The following is a 21,256-nucleotide window of genomic DNA, read 5'->3' on the forward strand; positions in this document are numbered from 1 at the left end:
GTCTGAAGAAACTTTTCTTAAGGAACTTCTTTAGAAAATGTGTGGATGGAAACTTTTCTTAAGGTGCTTGCTAAGAAAGTGCTTCCAAACATAATTTCCTTAAGAATCATTTTCAAAAAGTGCTTCCTAAGAAAACTTGCTTCAAAAACTTCTATAGATAATGTGTCGAAAGAAACTTTTCTTGAGGAACTTCTTAAGAAAGTGCTTCCTGAGAAATTTTCCTTAAAAAACATCTTAAGAAAATGCATCAGAAGAAACTTTTTTTAAGAAAATTCTCAAGAAAGGGCTTCCTAAGAAAATTTCCTTAAGAAACATCTTAAGAAAAAATGTCAGAAGAAACTTTTCCTAAGAAACTTCTTTAGAAAATGCGTTGGAAGAAACTTTCCTAAAAAAACTTCTTCAAAAGGTTCCGCCTAAGAAAATTTCCTTAAGAAACTTCTTTAATGCGTCAGAAGAAACTTATCTTAACAAACTTCTTAAGAAAGTGCTTCCTAAGAAACTTTCCTTAAGAAACTTCTTTAGAAAATGCACCGGAAGAATCTTTTCAATAGAAAGTTCTTAAGAAAGTGCTTCCTTAGAAAATTTCGTTACGAAACTTCTTAAGAAAGTGCTTCCCGAGAATATTTCCTTAGGAAAGTACTATAGACAATGCCTTGGAACAAACATTTCTTAAGGAAGTGCTTCCCTGGAAAATTTCCTTAAGAAATGTCCCAAGAAAATGTGTGGGGAGAAACTTTTCTCAAGAAACTTCTCAAGAATGTCCTTCCTAAAAAAATTCCTTGAGAAACTTCTTTAGAAAATGTGTCAGAAGATACTTATCTTAAGAAACTTTTTAAGCAAATGATTCCTAAGAAAATTTTCTTAATAAACTTCTTAAGAAAATGTGGCGGAATTCTTATGAAAATTGTTAAGGAAGTGCTTCCTAGGAAAATTTCGATAAGAAACTTCTTTCGAAAATGCGTCGGAAGAAACATTTGTTAAGAAAGTACTTCCGAAGAAAATTTCCTTAAGAAACATTCTAAAAAGTGTTTCCTAAGAAAATTTCCTTAAGAAACTTCATAAGAAAATGCGTCAAAAGAAACTTTTCTTAAGAAATTCTTAAGGAAGTTTTTCCTAAGAAAATGTCCTAAAGGACATCTTAAGAAAATGCGTCGGTGAAAACTTATCTTAAGAAAGTGCTTCATGAGAAAATTTCCTTATGAAGCTTCTTACGAAAATGGGGCGGAAGAAACTTTTCTTAAGAAACTTCTTAAGAAACTTTTTGGGAATATATGTGAATTTTCGGAAGAAGAATCAATGCAAGACGGAGCACGACGAGCCAACTCGGCACGAGGGCCCGCCTGGGGTTGCCCGGCTCGCCATGATGGGTAGTGGGCACCTCGTACGGCGGTTGCTTCCCTTCTTTCACCGCAAGAATGATAATTCATGGATAAAAATCCCCACAAAATTTCAGCCCAAACCGAGTTATGGATCCAATCTAATCTAAGAAATTTTAGCCCAACCCGAGTTATGGATCAAAATTTCAGCTCCGGGAATTTAAGAAACAGTGAAGGGCTGAAAAACGGGGTCGCGAAACAGAGAGATAGATCCAATCTAGGAGGGGCTCTCTCCCCTCCGGCGGCATGGAGGCCATGGAATAGAGAGGAAACCCTCCTCCCATCTTGGGAGGAGGCCAATGAAGAAGAAGAATGAGGGGGTCTCTGCCCCCTCTCGTCCGGTGGCGCCGCAGTGCGGCCGGTGCAAGGATCGTGACGGCGATCTACATCAACAATCTTGCTATAGTCAACATCAACTTTCTCCCCCTCTATGCAGCTGTGTAACCTCTATTCTCGCTATATTTCTCTACTTAAACATGGTGCTCAACACTATATATTATTATCCAATGATATGTGGTTATCCTATGATGTTTGAGTAGATCTGTTTTGTCCTATGGGCTAATCGACGACCGTGGTTGGTATGAGTTGTATATTTTATTATGGTGCTGCCCTACAGTGCGCCTCCGTGTCGCGCAAACATGAGGGATCCCCTTTGTAGGGTGTTGCAATATGTTCATGATTCTCTTATGGTGATTGGCTAGAGTGACAGAATCTTACGCCCGAGTAAGGGGGTTGTTGCGTATGGGACTATAGGGGATTTGATACTTTAAGGCTATGGTTGGGTTTTACCTTAATTATCTTTAGTAGTTGCTGATGCTTGCTAGAGTTGCAATCATAAGTGAATGTGATCCAAGTACGAAAATTATGTTAGCTCATGCCTCTCCCTCATATAAAATTGCAATAATGATTACCGGTCTAGTTGCATCCACGGAGGTGAGTTCTCTGAAGGATCAGTGGATGGCGGTGAGACGGCCATCTGTTCCGACGGTGAGTCGTCCTTAGGCAAGACAGATTCTTTGTATCAGGTACAACATGGCGTGCTTGGGGGCTATTCCGATGGCAGCAATATTCTCCGAGCCGCCGAATCGAGCCGGAGTTTTCATGGCTGGCACTCAACCCGGGCAAAACTCTATGGCTGCGGCAGAAATAACCACCGGGTGGGTAGCAGCCGGGTCAGGAGACCCCGCGCACCCCCCAGCTCGGATGCTAATGGACCTCATGGATAAGTTGACGGCTCTGTTGACTGCTGTAGTAGAGCCGGCGGATAAGGTTCAGCATGACGCGGAGGTGGCATGGCTACGCGAGGAGATGGTGCAGGCCAAGGAAAATTTAGCAGCAGAAGAGCTCAGGATGGCCGCGGAGCGGGCGGCCTTGGATGCTCATGCTCAGGAGCTTCAAGCGGAGACTTTCTGGCTCTCAGTGGATCTAAATGCGTCAAACGATGTCATGAGGAGAAGGCGCCAGAAAACTCAGTCACGTTTGCCTCTGACGTACGATCCTAGGAACCTTTTTCATACACCCGGGGCTGGTCCGCCAGAGGCAAACCGGATCACGACACCCGGGGCTAGAGCGCCGGTTCAACCGCGGGCCATGGAGCCACCTCGTATGAATACCGCTCCGCCTCATTACACGCCAATACCACCGGGTCACTTTTCTAATCTTTTGGGGAATCTCATTGCTGCGTCGGCTGGTCTAGCGGCTCTCCCGATGGATGGCGACTCTCCGACAGCAATAGAAACATGAAGGGTGAGGGAACTTCTTCAGACATCTCTGGCGCAGCAGGATGCGTACTCTTACAGTCGAGACATAATCCATTCAACTCCTCGCCCAATCCGGAGCCCGAGCTATAGCAGGCATATGGACTCGGCCGCTATGTCGAGTAACGCTCAATGCCGCAACCAACCGCATAGGCATGAGCCGACGCAGGGTGGAGCCCTTAACTTGGAGGATCAGGAGAGAATCCGTCAAGAGGCTGAGTGGGCGGCTCAATAGGCAGCTGAGCAGGCGGCTCACCAGGTTTTTCCGGCTTATCCAGCAACCTCTGTTGAGGCAGGAGTAGCCACAAGAACAGGGGGTGTCCCTTGCCTGGCGCGCGCTATACGTAATGAGCGATTGCCAAAGGACTTTAAGGGGCCTCGTAAGGTGCCTAACTACACGGCCGACTTGCAGCCTGGGGCATGGATCGAAAGTTATGAGATGGCGATGGAGCTGTTGGAGGTCAGTGATGCAGCAATGGCTAAGTATTTCACTATGATGTTGGATGGAACGGCTCGCAGTTGGTTGAAAGGGTTGCCACCCAATTCCATCGGCTCATGGGCAGAGTTAAAGACCTGGTTCATTCAGAATTTCAAGGACACATGTAAAAAACCTATGTCAATCGTGGACCTGACTAATTGTAAGCAAGAGGAAGGTGAGTCCATGACACATTGGGTGCGCCGGGTCAAGGAGATAATACATTCATCTGATAAGATGGATGCTGGCTCTATGGTCTTAATGTTGGAGAAAAAATGCCATTTTGAACCTCTGAAGCAGAAGCTGGGGCGGCTCAAGCGTGACTATCATGACATGGGCCAGTTGATGGTGGCTCTGGTAAAATATGTTGATTCTGACAGTACCAAGGATCCTGCGTCGGATGATGAGAAGACAGGGAAGGGAAAGAAGAACGACAACGGCAAGGGTCATCAATATAACCCGGCGAATCAAGGTGGTAATAAACATAAGGCTGACGAGTTTGTGGCTAACACCAATACACAGGGCAACAACCAATGGCGCAAGGGTAGGCCACCTCCTCGGTCAGGCGGGTCAGGTCCCACCCTCGAGCAACTACTGAATGAACCTTGTCCAAGACACAGCACCCGGGAGAAGCCAGCTACCCATCCGTGGAAGGACTGCACGATCATGAAGGCATTTAAAAATTCCAACATGTTTGATGGTAGCCACGGACCTGGCGGAGGCGGCTTTCAGGGCCCAGGCGCCGGTTTAGGCGGAGGCGGTTTTCACGGTGAGGGCCATTTGGGTAACCAGGGTGGCTATAATCAGCAATCCCGCCAAAGGTAACCAGCAGCAACAGTCCGAGTATCAGAGTTATCCAAAACAGTTGAATAGTGGTCAGTACCACATATTTACCACTAGTTTATGCAAGAGGGACCAGAAGCTTCATAAGAGGGTTGTCAATGTTGTTGAGTCGGCGACTCCACGTTATTTGAGGTGGTCAGAACAGCCTATTGTGTGGAGTAGGGAAGATCACCTTCCCCGGGTTGATAATCCGGATCACTTGGCCTTGGTGGTGGCACCTCAGGTTGGTGGATATAAGTTCACTAAGGTACTCATGGACGGAGGCAGTAGCATCAACATCCTCTATTATGAGACTTTTCGTTGGATGGGTTTGACTGATAAGAGTCTTAAGCAATCCAACATTGTTTTTCATGGTGTTGTCCCTGGTAAGTCGGCATACCCCGCTGGTAAGATTGAATTGGAAGTAGCCTTTGGGGATGAATATGACTCCAGGGCTGAGAAGTTAACTTTTGAAGTGGTTAAAATCAAAAGCCCATATCATGCTCTGTTTGGATGGCCGGCTTACGCAAGTTCATGGCTCGGCCGTGCTATGTGTATCTGCAGCTCAAGATGCGGGGTTATAAAGGCACCATCACGGTACATGGAAGCCAGAAAATAGCCCTGGAATGTGAAGAAGGTGATGCCACTTATGCTGAGTCTGTTTGTGCGACAGAGGAGTTGAAGTTTTATAAAGATAATGTCGACCCGGCAGACATGATGTCTTTGAAGAAGCCAACTACGGAGCATGAAACAGTGTTGAAATTCAAGTCAGCTGATGACACCAAGATGGTTGATTTTGTGCCTGGGGACTCATCCAAATAGTTCATCATCAGTGTCAACTTGGATCCAAAATAGGAAAGCGCGCTCATCGAGTTCATCCGTGAGAACCGGGACATCTTTGCATGGAAACCTTCTGACATGCCAGGTGTCCCGAGAGAACTCGCTGAGCACACTCTTAATATTGATCCAAAGTTTAAGCCGGTCAGGCAGTTTCTTTAATGGTATGACGAGGAAAGGCGCAAGGCCATTGGAGAAGAGGTGGCCCGGCTCTTGGCGGCTGGGTTCATTGTTGAAGTTTTTCACCCAGAGTGGTTGGCTAACCCAGTGCTTGTGCTCAAGAAGAATGACACCTGGCGTCTGTGTGTGGATTACACCGATTTAAACAAGGCTTGTCCGGCTGACCCTTTTGCTCTCCCTCGTATTGATCAGATCATTGATGCTACGGCGGGTTGCGAGCGTTTGAGTTTTTTGGATGCATATTCAGGTTATCATCAGATCAAGATGGCAGTTAAGGACCAGGAGAAGACAGCTTTCATCACTCCGTTCGGAGCCTTCTGCTATGTGTCTATGCCTTTTGGGCTTAAGAGTGCCCAAGCGACTTATCAACGGTGTGTGCAGAATTGCCTTCACAATCAGATTGGGCGTAATGTTCATGCTTATGTGGATGATATAGTGGTGAAGTCCAGAGAAGAGGAAACCTTGGTAACAGATCTGAAGGAGACCTTTGATAACCTCCGGGTTTACAAGATGGTGTTTAACCCGGCCAAGTGTGTTTTTGGAGTCCCAGCTGGCAAACTCTTTGGTTTTTTGGTGTCTAACAGAGGTATTGAAGCTAACTCGGAGAAAATTAAGGCAATCACATCTCTGGCCAAACCGGTGTGCATCAATGACTTTCAACGGCTGGCGGGTCACGTCGCTGCCTTAAGCCGGTTCATAAGCCGGTTAGGGGAGAAGGCAATGCCTTTGTATCAAATGATGAAAAAGGCGGATGACTTTGTCTAGAGTGACGCTGCCAACTCTGCTTTTGAAGATCTGAAGAAACAGCTCGCTGAGCCGCCGGTTCTTGCTGCTCCGGTTGAGAAAGATCCGTTGTTGTTATACGTAGCTTGTAACTAACATGCAGTCAGCGTGGCCATTGTTGTGGAGCGCAAGGAGGCTGGCAAGGATCATCCGGTCCAACGACCGGTTTACTACGTCAGTGAGGTGCTCATTGAATCTAAAAAAAGATATCCACACTAGCAGAAGCTCGTTCATGGCAAGCTGAAAGCTTAAACATTACTTTCAGGGTCACCCAATCACTGTGGTTAGCTTTGCTCCTCTAGGAGACATCATTCAAAATAGAGAAGCCACATGACGAGTTCCCAAGTGGGCTATTGAACTTGGATCTCATGGTTTGAAGTATATGCCACGTACTGCGATAAAATCTCAAGCACTGGTTGACTTCATTAATGGCTGGATAGAGTTGCAGATGCCAGAGGAGAAGCCAGACAACACATATTGGACGATTCATTTTGATGGGTCCAGACAGATGGAAGGCTCGGGGGCTGGAGTTATTTTAACTTCTCCTCGAGGGGATAAGTTTTGTTATGTTTTGCGATTGATGTTTCCTTGTACTAACAACGTAGCAGAGTATGAAGCCTTGCTCCATGGTCTTTGAATGGCTAAAGAGATGAGCCTCAGCCGGGTCTGGTACCTTGGCGATTCAGATTTGGTGGCCCAAGAGGTGTCAGGCAAGTGGGATTCCAAGGATCCTCTCATGGCAGCTTATCGCCATGAAGTCGACGCTGCTGCATGACATTTTAAGGGTTATCAAGTGGAACACATTGACCGCGAGAAGAACTAAGCGGCCGATGCCTTAAGCCGGTTGGGATCTCAGCGTAAGCCGGTGCCATCTAACACATTTTTAGATGTTTTGCATAACCCGTCTGTTAAGTTACCTACAAAGGAAGATTTGGCCGTTCCTGACCCGGAGGCACAGTTGGTGGCGGCTCTTCACATCATTCCAGATTGGACAGTACCGTTCTTGGCTTACATGACCCGGGGCGAGTTGCCAGAGGACGAGACCCTGGCCCGACAAATAACCCGGTGGTCCAAGTCAATGACAATTTCTAACGGAGAGCTGTATCATCGCAGCGTCACCGGAGCGTTTCGACGGTGTGTTTCTCCCGAAGAAGGTCAAGAAATACTTCGTGATATCCATGAAGGGGATTGTGGTCATCACGCCGGGTCAACGTCTCTTGTGGCAAAAGCTTTTCATCATAGTTTTTACTGGCTAATGGCTCACGCTGATGCGGAGGATCTGGTCAGTAGGTGTGATAGGTGTCAAAAATTTGCACGACGAGTGCATGTGCCGGCTCAAGAGTTGCAGATGATTCCAATCACTTGGCCGTTTGCAGTTTGGGGACATGACATGGTTGGACCTTTCAAAAAGTCCAAAGATAAAAAGACACATCTTTTAGTGGCAGTTGACAAGTTCACAAAATGGGTTGAGGCAGAGCCAGTGAGCAAGTGTGATGCAGCCACGACGGTTCAGTTCATGAAAAAGGTGATTTTTCGCTTTGGTTTTCTACACAGCGTTATCATTGACAATGGCACTAATTTGTCCCAAGGTGCAATGGAGGAGTTTTGTCAATGAGAGCATATCCGGCTTGATGTTTCTTTAGTAGCTCACCCTCAATCCAATGGTCAAGCTGAGAGAGCAAATCAGGAAATCTTAAAAGGTCTCAAACCCCGGCTTAGGGTTCCCTTACAACGGACGCCGGGTTGTTGGGTAGAGGAATTACCCTTGGTGTTGTGGAGTATCAACACCACTCCTAACAGGTCTACAGGTTATACACCTTTCTTCATGGTTTATGGAGCGGAAGCAGTGTTCCCTAGTGACATCCATCATGACTCACCTCGCATGGCGGCTTACGTTGAAGCTGATAATGAACAAGCTCGACAGGATGCACTTGACTTGTTAGATGAGGCGAGAGACTTAGCAGCAGCTCGATCAGCGATTTATCAACAGGACCTGCGCTGTTATCACAGCCGTCGGGTGAAGTCCAGGACCTTTCAAGAAGGCGACCTAGTGCTCCGGCTCATCCAGGATCTATCTAATGCACACAAATTATCCCCGCCTTGGGAAGGACCCTTTGTGATCAGCAACAATTTAAACAATGGGTCATATTACCTCATTGACGTTCAAGAGCACAAAGACTCACGTAAGTCGGAGGAGGAGACCCGCCAGACTTGGAAAATTGCTCAGCTTCGGCCATACTACACCTGAGCTACCGGCTCTCATCATGTACATAATTTGATGTTGTATATATTATGATAAGTAATAAAGCAGGACCTCCGTCTTTTTCCTCTACACAGGTCATATATCTTTACTATTTTCATTATTCGAATGACTATTAGGGGACTGATCATATCCGAATCTAGATAAACCCTTTGGGTCCGGCTTATGATCGTATTCGAATCTAGCTGTAAACCTCATGATAACTTGCGGGCTTCGTGTTCAAACATAGGTCATATTCGAACCGAAGAGAACATAGCTGTCGTAACCCTCTTGATCGGCTCAAAGCTAAACTCACTAGGGGGATTCTTGATCGTATCCAAATCATAGCTTAACCCCTTTTGGGTCCGACTCGAATCGTATTCGAATCAGGGTCGTTAAAAACCTCTCAAGATCATTTGGGGGCTTCCTATTCAAACACAGGTCGTATTCAAACCAAAGAGAACATAGTTGTCGGTGCCCTCTTGATCGGCACAACGCCAAAGCCACTCGGGTCTATATGATCGTATTCGAATCTTAGCTTAACCCCTTTGGTCCGGTTTAATGATCGTATACGAATCAGAAACCCCCAACTTTCAGTTAAAAAGTTGATTTATATTGTTTGAAATCTGCTATTTTTGTCTTACTGGTCTTTGTTGTCTCAAATCTAAACAATCAGAACGGTTGTTTACACCGGCTTGACTATTTGACAATAATATGCCAAGGCATGATAGTCATCAGGCATATAGAAGCATTGACTTCTCAAAAAAAGACTGGGTCATCAACTTCATCACCCGGGTCATATAGATTGGTAGTCCAGATGCAAATAACACGGGTATGATTGTTATTCATGAACAGAATTTTCTGTGTTTTTTCAGTAATCAAAGGTTGCTTCAACCTTGTTTAGTTCACGTTTGGTTTTTTTTCTACTATGATAAAATCATTGGTCCTGTACCGGATGTTCTGACCTGTCCGGTGCTAAATCGCCAAGCCAACTTTTTCCTTTTTTACAGGAACAGAGTTGAAATATTACAGATGTAACCATAGACGTGATGCATATATTGACATTGGAGCAAAGAGTCACACATGGCATCTTATGCATGATGGCATAGGCAAATATGCAGTTTTTTAACTAACCTACTACAAGGCATTAAGAGCCCAAAATGTTACTGTTTGTCTCTTTTAAGACAGGTCCTAAGCTAAAAGCTGATTGTTCAGATGGTTATGACTCCCCCTGGCCGGTTCAGCTTCCTCCACTAGTTGAAAGCCAGGATTGGACCAGTCAAATCCATTTAGGGAAATGAATTCAGCCTCATCATCAATTGAGCCGGCCAGGTCAATCTCTGGGGCAAATGTATGTGGGCGAACCGGCAGGATAAGATCCGTTGCTTTATAAGAGGGAGTCGCCATCTTCTTATTCTCCATATCAAAACCCGTCTAATATTTATCGATGTTGGTCTCATCTCCAAGGATGGTAGCTTGAGGTCGAACTCCCCTCACGCAGGCAATGAAGTCATCTTATTCAAATGGAGTCCCGTCTTCCTTCGCGGTAGGGTAACCCTTAGCTACATCCGCTGGGTCTAGGTCTGGCACCCAGGCTTTGGAGCGGCTCAGGGCAGTCAGGGCTCCGGCTCTGGCATAGGATCATTTGACCTCTTGAAACCTGGCGGGTAAGATTGACAACTTCTTCAAGACATCGCTCAACCGGTTGGGTCCTTGGTTGGCAGGAGAGATGGTGGCAAGTGCTTGTTGAGCGCCAGTATACAATTGCTCCGCCAAGGTATAAACCGCCTTCAATTTGGTCACACTGTCTTGGCTCAGATTTTTGCTTTGTGGACCTGCGAGTATTTTTTAAACAAAGGGTCAGCAGGCAGCTTATATTCCGGGTCAAAAGAAGGTATAAGTGATTAATACAGATGACTTACCAAAAAATGGCAGATACCATTTGAGACACCCGGTTCTTTAAGCCGGTGAGCTCCACGGTAACCTCCTCAAGAGCCGCTTCAGCTTTTTCAGCACGTTGTATCAGCATAATCTTTTCTTTGGCCCAGGATTTTTTCTTTGCCGTCAAGCTGGTCTTCAGTTTTTTTGTCTTAGAAAGACTCAATTGGAGTTTACAGTCAGCGGTCTTGATTTCTGCCTCTTGATTCGTCAGCCAGGTCTTTGCATCAGTTAATAGGGAGCCCAATTCAGATAAGGTGTTCTACAAAACATACACAGGTGTGTCAAGGCTTAAATTAAAAGTTATAAGGGTTCAAGTCTCAAGTACTATGCACAGCAATACCACTTGACACTTGGGGGCTAATGTCTGCCAAAGCAATTTTTATGACTCTTATATATTTCAAGTCCGAAGTGCTTTACACAGTAACAACACTTGGCACTTGGGGGCTAATGCATGATATTCAGAAAGTTTTTCAAGATTAAGCCAGATTGCAGTACTTACTGGGACTTGTAAAAGACAGCTATAAAGTTAAGTACAGGTCAAATTGAACCGGCCCTTGGGGACTACAGGTCAAATTTATGCAACTCTATCGGACTTTCAGAGGCAAAGTATCAACCTATATCATAAAGTCTAAAGATCATTCAGGATCATCATCTTAAGACTTGGGGGCTGGCAGAGTATAAGTAAGCCGGAAAACATACCTCATATTTTAGCTGTAATTGCTTGACCATCTCAATTTCCAACTCACGGCTAGAATGCACATGACTGAGATAGCCGGACAAAATGTCGCTAGCATTCAGATGAGTATAGCAAGAGATATCAAACTGTATTTTCTGCCTTTCTAAGGCATCCTGTTTGGCAGAATGCCTGGCTAGCACAGTTGGATTACGCGGCACAACAAATCTACTACCAGTGATCAGAACGTCATGGTCAGAAGACGTTGGCGGATTAACTGAACCGGATGGTCTGGCGGTAGAGGGATTAACAACGGTATCATCAGCTAACGGCTCAGGAGGGTCCAATTGAGTATCAACAGCTGGGTCTTCTGGTGCTTCAGTTCGAGGGGGAGAAGTTGGCATGGCCGGTTCAGGTACAAGAACTGACGGGTCTTCCGCCGTTTTAATCACTTTGGCCTTCTTGGACTTGGCTTGACCGCTAAGAAATATTTTGATGAGACGGTTAGTACAATGATGCAGTTTTAAAAACACAATGGAAAGATGATTCTTCCTTACCCAGGGGCAGTCATGAAGGCCGGGAATTGAGTCCGAGATGAGTCGCTAGAAGAGCGAGAAACCTCCTGCAAAGGTAAAATAAAGTTAGTAATGCAAGCGAATAGATCTATTAATGGAAAGCATAAGATAGAGATGAAAGAAACCTCATTCTGGCGTTTTCGTGGGGTTTGTTGTAAAACAGAAGGCGGTTCATCGTCGCCATTATTCCGGGCCTGACGACGGCTCTCATGTTGTTGCTTTTTCAAAAGAAAATGAGGGTCCAAATAAGCCAAAGGGTGCGAAAACCTTACTTTCTAGGTTACCAGTCGAAGTTTCTGTCTTGGCAAATGGGCTCAGTCGGAGGAAATAGTTACCTCTTCTTCTGCGGCCTGGGTGGCCCCCGTGTCGTCCTGGCAATAGTCAGTGTCAATAAGGTTATTAAAAAACCGGCCAAGGGAGTCAAGGGCTACCTCTGACTCAGAAACATCGTCAAGCTTTAATAGGTCCGAAGCAGTGCTCTTCTTCTTCTTCGATTTCCGGGTCGTCTTCCTAGCGGCTATGACAGCGGATTTAGCCTTGTTGGCAGCTTCATGGTCATACTTGGCTTTCCAGAAGTCAGATTTGGCCTGTAAACAAATAAACAGGATAAAATGTCATGTAAGTATTTACAACTACTAAGGAAAACACAAAAAGAAAGAGGTCAGGGGTTATTTACCTCTGGCGCCTGGTTAAGTTTGCAGAAGGGGTTTAAGCCGACTTTACTGTAGTCTTCATATTTTCTGTTCACAAGGAGGGTTGACATTGAAACAATATCTTCTTCGGTTAGTTGAACGGAGCTGTGATGAAGAGAGTCATCTGGGCCTCCACCATAGTCATACATCAGTTTGGATCGGCGGCTCAGAGGGATGACCCGCCATGAGATCCAGCAACGGATCAAGTCAACTCCGGTTAAGCCATTCCCCAATAAGGCATTTATCCTTTTAATAGATGGAATAAGCTTCTTGCGTTCAACGGCAGTAACCTTATCAGGGAGCGCAAACTTGGAAACTAGACGCTCCGCGCGATAACCCGGCAGTGGTTTTTCATTGGCTGGTGATGTGTCTTGGCAATAGAACCAAGTCTAATTCCAGTCTATGGGATGACTCGGTAAGACTATCAGGGGAAAGACGCCGCCTTGTCGGCGCTGAATTGAGATTCCACCAAGTTTCAAGCTCCGGACATTGGTACACTCATTCTGGCGGTTCAGATAAAAGTACTCTCGGAAGAGTTATACAGTCGGCTCTTCTTGATGATACACCTCACAGAGAACCTGGAAATTGCAGATGTTGGATATGGAATTGGGTCCAAGATCTTGAGGGTGGAGTTTGAAAAAATGAAGAACATTTCTGAAGAACTTTGAGCCGGGTGGTGAAAACCCCGATTCATGTGGTCACTAAAGACAATAACTTCACCGTTTTTGGGATTAGTCCGTTCTTCGTCCGGGTCAGGTGCACGATAAGACATAACACTCTTGCCTGGCAAAAATCCTATGGTGAAGAATTCCTTCAAGGTATCTTCAGTGACTGTGGAAGGGACCCAGTTGTAGATAGTAGGTGCTTTGGACGGCATGATGATCAAAGAACAAACTGAAAAGAAAGTAACATGCCGGTTCAATTCAATGGTGAATTTAAAAGATGATGGTGCAAACGAGTAATGTCGGCTTAAGTAAGGGCTAATGTCATATAAGGGAAAAGTGAGCCAGTGTAATAAGCCGCCATGGCTACAGATATTTGAGAAATGCTATAAACAGAATTGGCTAAGTGTTGAGACAAACAAGTTCTCTAATTTCTTGATATTATTCTAGATCAAATGGCCGTTCAAAATGGAAAATATTCTAGACCAAAAATTCTAGCACAGATGAGTTCGTGAGTTCTAATGAGGCCTTTGTACCAGAAAAAGGGATCTACTGGTATCAAGAATGGGCACAGAACAACTACCACACGAGTATATGTTCTTTTTGGATCAAGAAGAAGCTGCAGTGGAAGAACTAAGAAGAAACTGTGATGAACTATGAAGAACATGCAGAAACCTAGAAACCCTAATGTGGATCTGAGGAGCAGGAAGGGAAGTATTTACAACCACGGATCTTCTACGGAGGTCGCTGCGGTTCTCTAGACCGATTCAGGTTGATGCAGTGGCCAAGGTCGACAAAGACGAGGTGCTCTGCGACGGCGGCGGATCTCGAGCAGCGGTAGGGTTGCGAGAGGAAGAAGAGGAAGAGAGGGAAGAATGAGAAAGACTAGGTCGTGCCTATTTATAAGGGGTTAAGCGAATAGGCAGGGGCGAAAATTGAGGAAGACCCAAATAATGATTATCCAACTAAACGGACGCCTCGATTCTTGGAAGACATTTAAGGATAAAAATCCGTTGAAGAATGATGTCATAGCCGGCTGTCGTGTTTTCAGAAGATGACGACATGGCAGGTTACAGAGTTTTTTACACAGAGAGGAAGATGGATTTCATTTAAGCATTGAAGATTGACAAAGAACAAAGTTCAAGTCAACCTGGGGCCTAATGTTGGGAATATAGTTATCAGGTAAGACCCGCGTAGGAGGGGCCGGGTCAACCCCAATGGCGGGTTACAAAAGAAGCCCAGTAATATTCAATGTGATAGTTTACTAAAGCTTGTAGAAGGCCTAAGCCCAGAGGCGGCTTAAGGCCCAATATTGTAAACCGCCGTATGTAAAGAAAGACTTGTAAAGAAAGGCATATGAAAGAAGTCACCGAGCCGGACACATCTTATGAGCCAGCCGGGACTCTGTAGGCCGCCAGGCGTCAACCCATGTATATAAGGGGATGACCCGGCGGAGGCATGGAAAAAGAAACAACAACTCGAGAGCCAGGCATAGCGGACTCGCTCCCTGGTCATCGAAACCCTAGCAATTACACAACAAATCGATCGTAGGCTTTTACCTTCACCGCAAGGGGCCGAACCAATATAAACCTCTCGTGTCCTTTGTCCCGATTAACCCCTTTAAGCTTCCCAGTTGCGATGGCCCTACGACTAAGTCCTTTCGCTAGGACATCTGCCATGACAATTCCATGACAAAAATGCATCGAAAGAAACTTTCCTTAAGAAAGTGCTTCCTAGGAAAATTTCGTTAAGAAACGTTTTAAGAAAATGCATCGGGATAAACTTTTCTTAAGACACTTCTTAATTTTCTTAAGAAACTTCATAAGAAACTGCTTCTGAAGAAAAAATTTGTTAGAAACTTCTTATATTGTTAAGTAGCTCCAAATAATTTGAAACTTGGAGAGCACCTAGCATTCCAAACTTCTTATGGTGAGTAATGAAATCACACAAGGAAAAGTATAAGTAGAAAATTTTATTCTAGATTGACAAACATGGCATTGGTCAATGACGCAACTCATGAAAGAATTAATAAGGGAAGAGAAGATTCACATGAAAATACACTATGTTGGAAATCTTTTGTGATTGTGAGCCCCCATCAAAATATTATATGCAAAAGTAGTTAACGTTGGACAAGGAAGACAACGTAATGATTTATGTTTGTTCATATTCACATAGAAGTTATATTGTCATAGATCCTTCAACATGTGGTGCTTGCCCCTCATCTTTGCTAGCCAAAAATTACGCACAAAGTAGAGATACTACTTGTGCATCCAAAAACCCTTAAACCCAAATCTTATTTTCAAGAGTCCACAATACCTACCTAAGGATTGAGTAAGATCCTTCAAGTAAGTTGTCATCGGTGCAATAAGGCAATAAAAATTGCCTCTAAAAGTGTTAGATAATTTAGTGTAAGAGAAAATTGAGCGTTGTACAAACTTGTGATGGCAAAGAATAAAAGCGACCGACTGCATAATAAAGGTTGCTATCACAGGGGGCAATATAACATGATGTTCTTTTGCACTAAGGGGTTGAGCATACAAACAAAAAGCGCATGGCAACCTCTGCTTCCCTCTATGAAGGGCCTATGTTTTACTTTTATGTATTTACTTTCATGCAAGAGTCAAAGTTTTTCTCTCTATTCCTTTTTATTTTTCTCTTTTGTCAAGCATCATGTGGTGAGAAAAGATCTAGGGACATATATCCAGTTGGATATGGGTAGCATGAGTTATTATGGTTGACATCACCCTTGAGGTAAATATGTTGGGAGGAGAAACTATAAGCCCCTATCTTTCTATGTGTCCGGTTGAAATGTTTTGCTCATGTGTATGCGGTGAGTGTTAGCAATCATAGAAGACTATATAATGGTTGAGTATGTGGACTTGCCTAAAGGCTCCGATACGTGACCCTTCCTGAAAAGATGATGAATTGTAGTTGCAAAGTTGACTGAGAACATAGTTTGTTGGTTTCCAATAGAGTTTATTCTTTATACTTCATTGGTGTAATGAATTGTTACTTATTCGTGAGAAGTCTATGATAAAAGTTTTATGTTTAAGTTTGTTGCTGTTATAATAATATACATGATGATTCTATGTCCATATTTTGTTTTTATAGACACCTCTCTCTCTAAGCATGTGGACATGTTTTTCGATTGAGGTTTATTCTTGAGGATAACCGAGGTCTAAGCTTGGGGAGTTGATACGTCCATTTTGCATCATGTTTACCTACTATTATTTATATTGTTTTTATGCATAATAATGCTTTTTGGTAATTCTAATGCATTTTCTCTCATAATATGCATGGTACACAAAAGGAGGGAGAATTCCGGCGAATTTTTATGGAAAAGCTACGTCGGGCCACCTATTTTGCACAACTCCAAATGTGCTGAAACTTCACGGGGAATTTTTATGGAATAAATAAGAAATACTAGAGAAAATAACTACCGAAGGGGGCCACCTGGTGAGCACAAGTCACCAGGGCGTGCCTGGCCCCCCAGGCCCGCCTCAGTGGGTTTTTCTCAGCCCAGCCCACCTCCGGTGCCCCTCTTCTGGTATGTAAGTCATTTTGACATAGAAAAAAAATAAGGAGAGGACTTTTGGGACGTAGCGCCGCCGTCTCGAGGCACAACATGGGCAAGATCACTTTTGCCATCCGGAGGAGTGATTCCGCCGGGGGAACTTCCCTTCCGGAGGGGGAAATCATCGTCATCATCATCACCATAAACTCTCCCATCTTGGGGAGGGAAATCTCCATCAACATCTTCAACTACACCATCTCCTCTCAAACCTATTCAGCTCTTGTGTTCAATCTTTGTACCAGAACTATAGATTGGTGCTTGTGGGTGACTAGTAGTGTTGATTACATCTTGTAGTTGATTACTATATGGTTTATTTGGTGGAAGATTATATGTTCAGACCCATTATGCTATTTAATACCCTTCTGATCATGAACATGTTTATAACTTGTGAGTAGTTACTTTTGTTCTTGAGGTCACGGGAGAAATCATGTTGCAAGTAATCATGTGAACTTGATATGTGTTTGATATTTTGATAGTATGTATGTTGTGATTCCCTTAGTGGTGTCATGTGAATGTCGCCTACATGACATTTCACCATATTTCGACCTAAGGGAATGCATTGTGGAGTAGTAATTAAATGATGGGTTGCGAGAGTGACAATCTTAAACCCTAGTTTATGCGCTATTTCGTAAGGGACCGATTGGATCCAAAAGTTTAATGTGATCGTTAGAATTTATTCTAAATACTTTTCTTGTAGTTGCGGATACTTGTGAGGGGGTTAATCATAAGTAGGAGGTTTGTTCAAGTAAGAACAACACCTAAGCACCGATCCACCCACATATCAAATTATCAAAGTAGCAAACACGAATCGAACCAACATGATGAAAGTGACTAGGTGAAATTCCTGTGTACCCTCAAGAACGCTTTCCTTATCATAAGAGACCGTTTTGGCCTGTCATTTGCCTCAAAAGCATTGGGTAACCTTGCTGCACTTTTGTTACTATTATCGTTACTTGCTCATTACAAATTGTCTTGCTATCAAACTACTCTGCTACTTACAATTTCAGCACTTGCAGACATTACCTTGCTAAAAATCACTTGTCATTTCCTTCTGCTCCTCGTTGGGTTCGACATCTTACTTATCGAAAAGGCTACAATTGATCCCATATACTTGTGGGTCATCAGGATGCAACATCACTGATGCACTCTTCAGGTCCCACTTGTAAGGAAGTCATCCTAGTAACGATCAATGATGGGTTTAACGCGACTGAATGCTTCATTTGGGGGTTTGAGAGGCCGTGACCAATGTACAAGGGGAAAAGTGAGAGGCATTAAAGTGGCGGGGGAAAACTGAGCACAACTATGGAACCAAGGGCAAAGAAATAGAAATACCTTTATAATGAAGTTTCTTAAGGAAATATTCTTAGGAAGCACTTTTTTATGATGTTTCTTAAGGAAATTTTCTTTGAAACCACTTTCTTAAGAAGTTTCTTAGGAAATGTTTCTTCCGATGTATTTTCTATAGAAGTTTCTTGAGGAAATTTTCTTAGGAAGCACTTTCTTAAGAAGTTTCATACGACAGTTTATTCCTCCGCATTTTCATGAGAAGGTTCTTATGGAAAAATTTCTATGCTTAGTGTTCGACTCTTTATTTTTTATTTTTTTTATTTTTGAAGAAAAAAGAATTCGACTCACTCTCATATGGCTCAACCTCGAGCCCTGGGCGAGTCGGCATTAGTTTTTTATCGAGTTTTTCAAAGATTTATTGGACTTGAATTCCTACTTGATTGCTTTTTCTCTCTCCTCATGTTGCCATATCTTGGCTTAGAATTTGACCTTCTTCAATTCCATTCTTGGTCTCGAAAGAATATTTTTTAGATTAAACAAAAGTCGTTCGGATGAGATATCGATATTGGGAAAGTCCATAAAATTTAGGAACATTAGAGTTTTCATTAATATAATCCAGAATCCCTTGAAAAGTGAAGTGAACTAGCCAGGTAGAATAGTCAGGTTAGGAGAAGAGGAAGCACTCTCTTAAGAACTTTCTTAAGAGATGTTTTCTCTGACGCATTTTCTTAAGAGTATTATTAAGCAAATTTTCTTAGGAATCACTTGCTTAAGAAGTTCCTTAAGATAAGTATCTTCCAATACATTTTCAAAAGAAGTTCATTAGGAAATTTTGTCTGGAAGGACTTTCTGAAGACGTTTCTTAAGAAAAGTTTCTTCTGATGCATTTTCTTAAGAAGTTTCTAACGGAAATTTTCTTCAGAAGCACTTTCTTAAGACATTTCTTCAGAAAAGTTTCCCCCGGCCTATTTTCTTAACATGTTTCTTAAGAAAATTTTCCTAGGAAGCACTTTCTTGAGGAAAGTTTCTTCCGACGCATTTCCAAAGAAGTTTCTTATGGAAATTTTCTAAGGAACACTTTCTTAAGAAGTTAAGGAAACTTTCGTAGGAAGCGCTTTCTTCAGAACGTTCTATACAAAAGTTCCTTCCACGACATTTTCTAAAGAATTTTCTTAGGTAATTTTCCTCAGCAAGCACTTTCCTAAGAAAAGTTACTTCTAACGCATTTCCTAAAGTATTTTCTTACGGAAATTTTCTTAGGAAGCACTTACTTAAGAAGTTTCTTAAGAAAAGTTTCTTCCGACGCATTATCTAAAGAAGTTTCTTAAGAAAAGTTTCTTCCGACGCATTATCTAAAGAAGTTTCTTAAGAAAAGTTTCTTCCGACGCATTATCTAAAGAAGTTTCTTAAGAAAATATTCTTAGGAAGCACCTTTTGAACAAGTTTCTTAAGGGAAGTTTCTTCCGACACATTTTCCAAAGAAGTTTCTTAAGAAAAGTTTCTTCCGACGCATTATCTAAAGAAGTTTCTTAAGAAAATATTCTTAGGAAGCACCTTTTGAACAAGTTTCTTAAGAAAAGTTTCTTCCGACACATTATCCAAAGAAGTTTCTTAAGAAAAGTTTCTTCCGACGCATTATCTAAAGAAGTTTCTTAAGAAAATATTCTTAGGAAGCACCTTTTGAACAAGTTTCTTAAGGGAAGTTTCTTCCGACACATTTTCCAAAGAAGTTTCTTAAGAAAAGTTTCTTCCGACGCATTATCTAAAGAAGTTTCTTAAGAAAATATTCTTAGGAAGCACCTTTTGAACAAGTTTCTTAAGGGAAGTTTCTTCCTACACATTTTCTAAAGAAGTTTCTTAAGAAAAGTTTCTTCTGATGCTTTTTCTTAAGGAAATTTTCTTAGGAAGCCCTTTCTTGAAAAGTTTCTTAAGAAAAGTTTCTTCTCATGCATTTTCTTAAAATGTTTCTTAAGGAAATTTTCTTAGAAAGCTCTTTCTTGAGAAGTTTCTCAAGAAAACTTTACTCGGGCACATTTTCATAAGAAGGATCTTAAGGAAAGTTTCATAGGAAGCACTTTCTTAATAACTTTCTTAAGAGAAGTTTGTTCTGACGCGTTTTCTTAAGAAGATTAGGAAGCAAATTTTCTTAGGAATCATTTGCGCAAGAAGTTTCTTAAGGTAAGTATCTTCCGACACATTTTCCCAAGAAGTTCCTAAGGAAATTCTGGTAGGAAGGACTTTCTTAAGAAATTTTTTCTTCTTATGCATTTTCTTATGAAGTTTTTGACGGAAATTTTCTTAGGTAGCACTTTCTTAAGAAAAGTTTCTCCCGACACAATTTCTTAAGACATTTCTTAAGGAATTTTTCCTAGAAAGCACTTCCTTAAGAAAAGTTTCTTCCGAAGCATTTTCCAAAGAAGTTTCTGAGGTATTTTTTTCTTAGGAAGCACTTTCTTAAGAAAAGTTTCTTCTGACGCATTTTCTAAAGAAGTTTCTTAAGGAAACATCCTTTGAAAGCACTTTCTTAAGAAAAGTTTCTTCCGACGTGTTTTCTAAAGAAGTTTCTTAGGGAAATTTTCTTAGGAACCACTTTTTGAAGAAGTTCTTAAGTAAAGTTAAGAAGTGTTTTAACAAAATTTTCTCCCGACGCATTTTCTAAAGAATTTTCTTAAGAAAATTTTCTTTTGAAGCTTTTTCTTAAGATGTTTCTTAAGGAAATTTTCTTAGGAAGCCCTTTCTTGATAAGTTTCTTATATAAAGTTTCTTATCACACATTTTCTTAAGATGTTTTTAAGGACATTTTCTTATGAAGCCCTTTCCTGGGAAATTTCTTAAGAAAACTTTATTCGACCGCATTTTCATAAGAAGGTTCTCAAGGAAATTTTCTTAGGAATCACTTTCTTAAGAGAAGTTTTTCCGACGCATTTTCTTACGAAGATTATTAAGGAAATTTTCTTAGGAATCATTTGCGTAAGAAGTTTCCTAAGATGAGTACCATTCGACACATTTTCTAAAGAAGTTTTTAAGGCAATTATGTTAGGAAGGACTTTCTTAAGAAAAGTTTCTTCTAATACATTTTCTTAAGAAGTTTCTTACGGAAATTTTCTTCGGCAGCCCTTTCTTGAGAAAACTTTCTCCCGATGCATTTTCTTAAGACGTTTCTCAAGGAATTTTTCCTAGAAAGCACTTCCTTAAGCAAAGTTTCTTCCGACGCATGTTCTAGAGAAGTTTCTTAAGGAAATTTTCTAAGAAAGCTCTTTCTTAAGAAGTTTCGTAAAGAAATTTTCTGAGGAATAAATTTCTTAAGAACTTTCTATAAAACAATTCTGCTGCCGCATTTTATAAAGAATTTTCATAAGGAATTTATCTTAGGAAGCACTTTC

Source organism: Triticum urartu, chromosome 3 (genome assembly GCF_003073215.2).
Source record: "Triticum urartu cultivar G1812 chromosome 3, Tu2.1, whole genome shotgun sequence".
Taxonomy (NCBI): domain Eukaryota; kingdom Viridiplantae; phylum Streptophyta; class Magnoliopsida; order Poales; family Poaceae; genus Triticum; species Triticum urartu.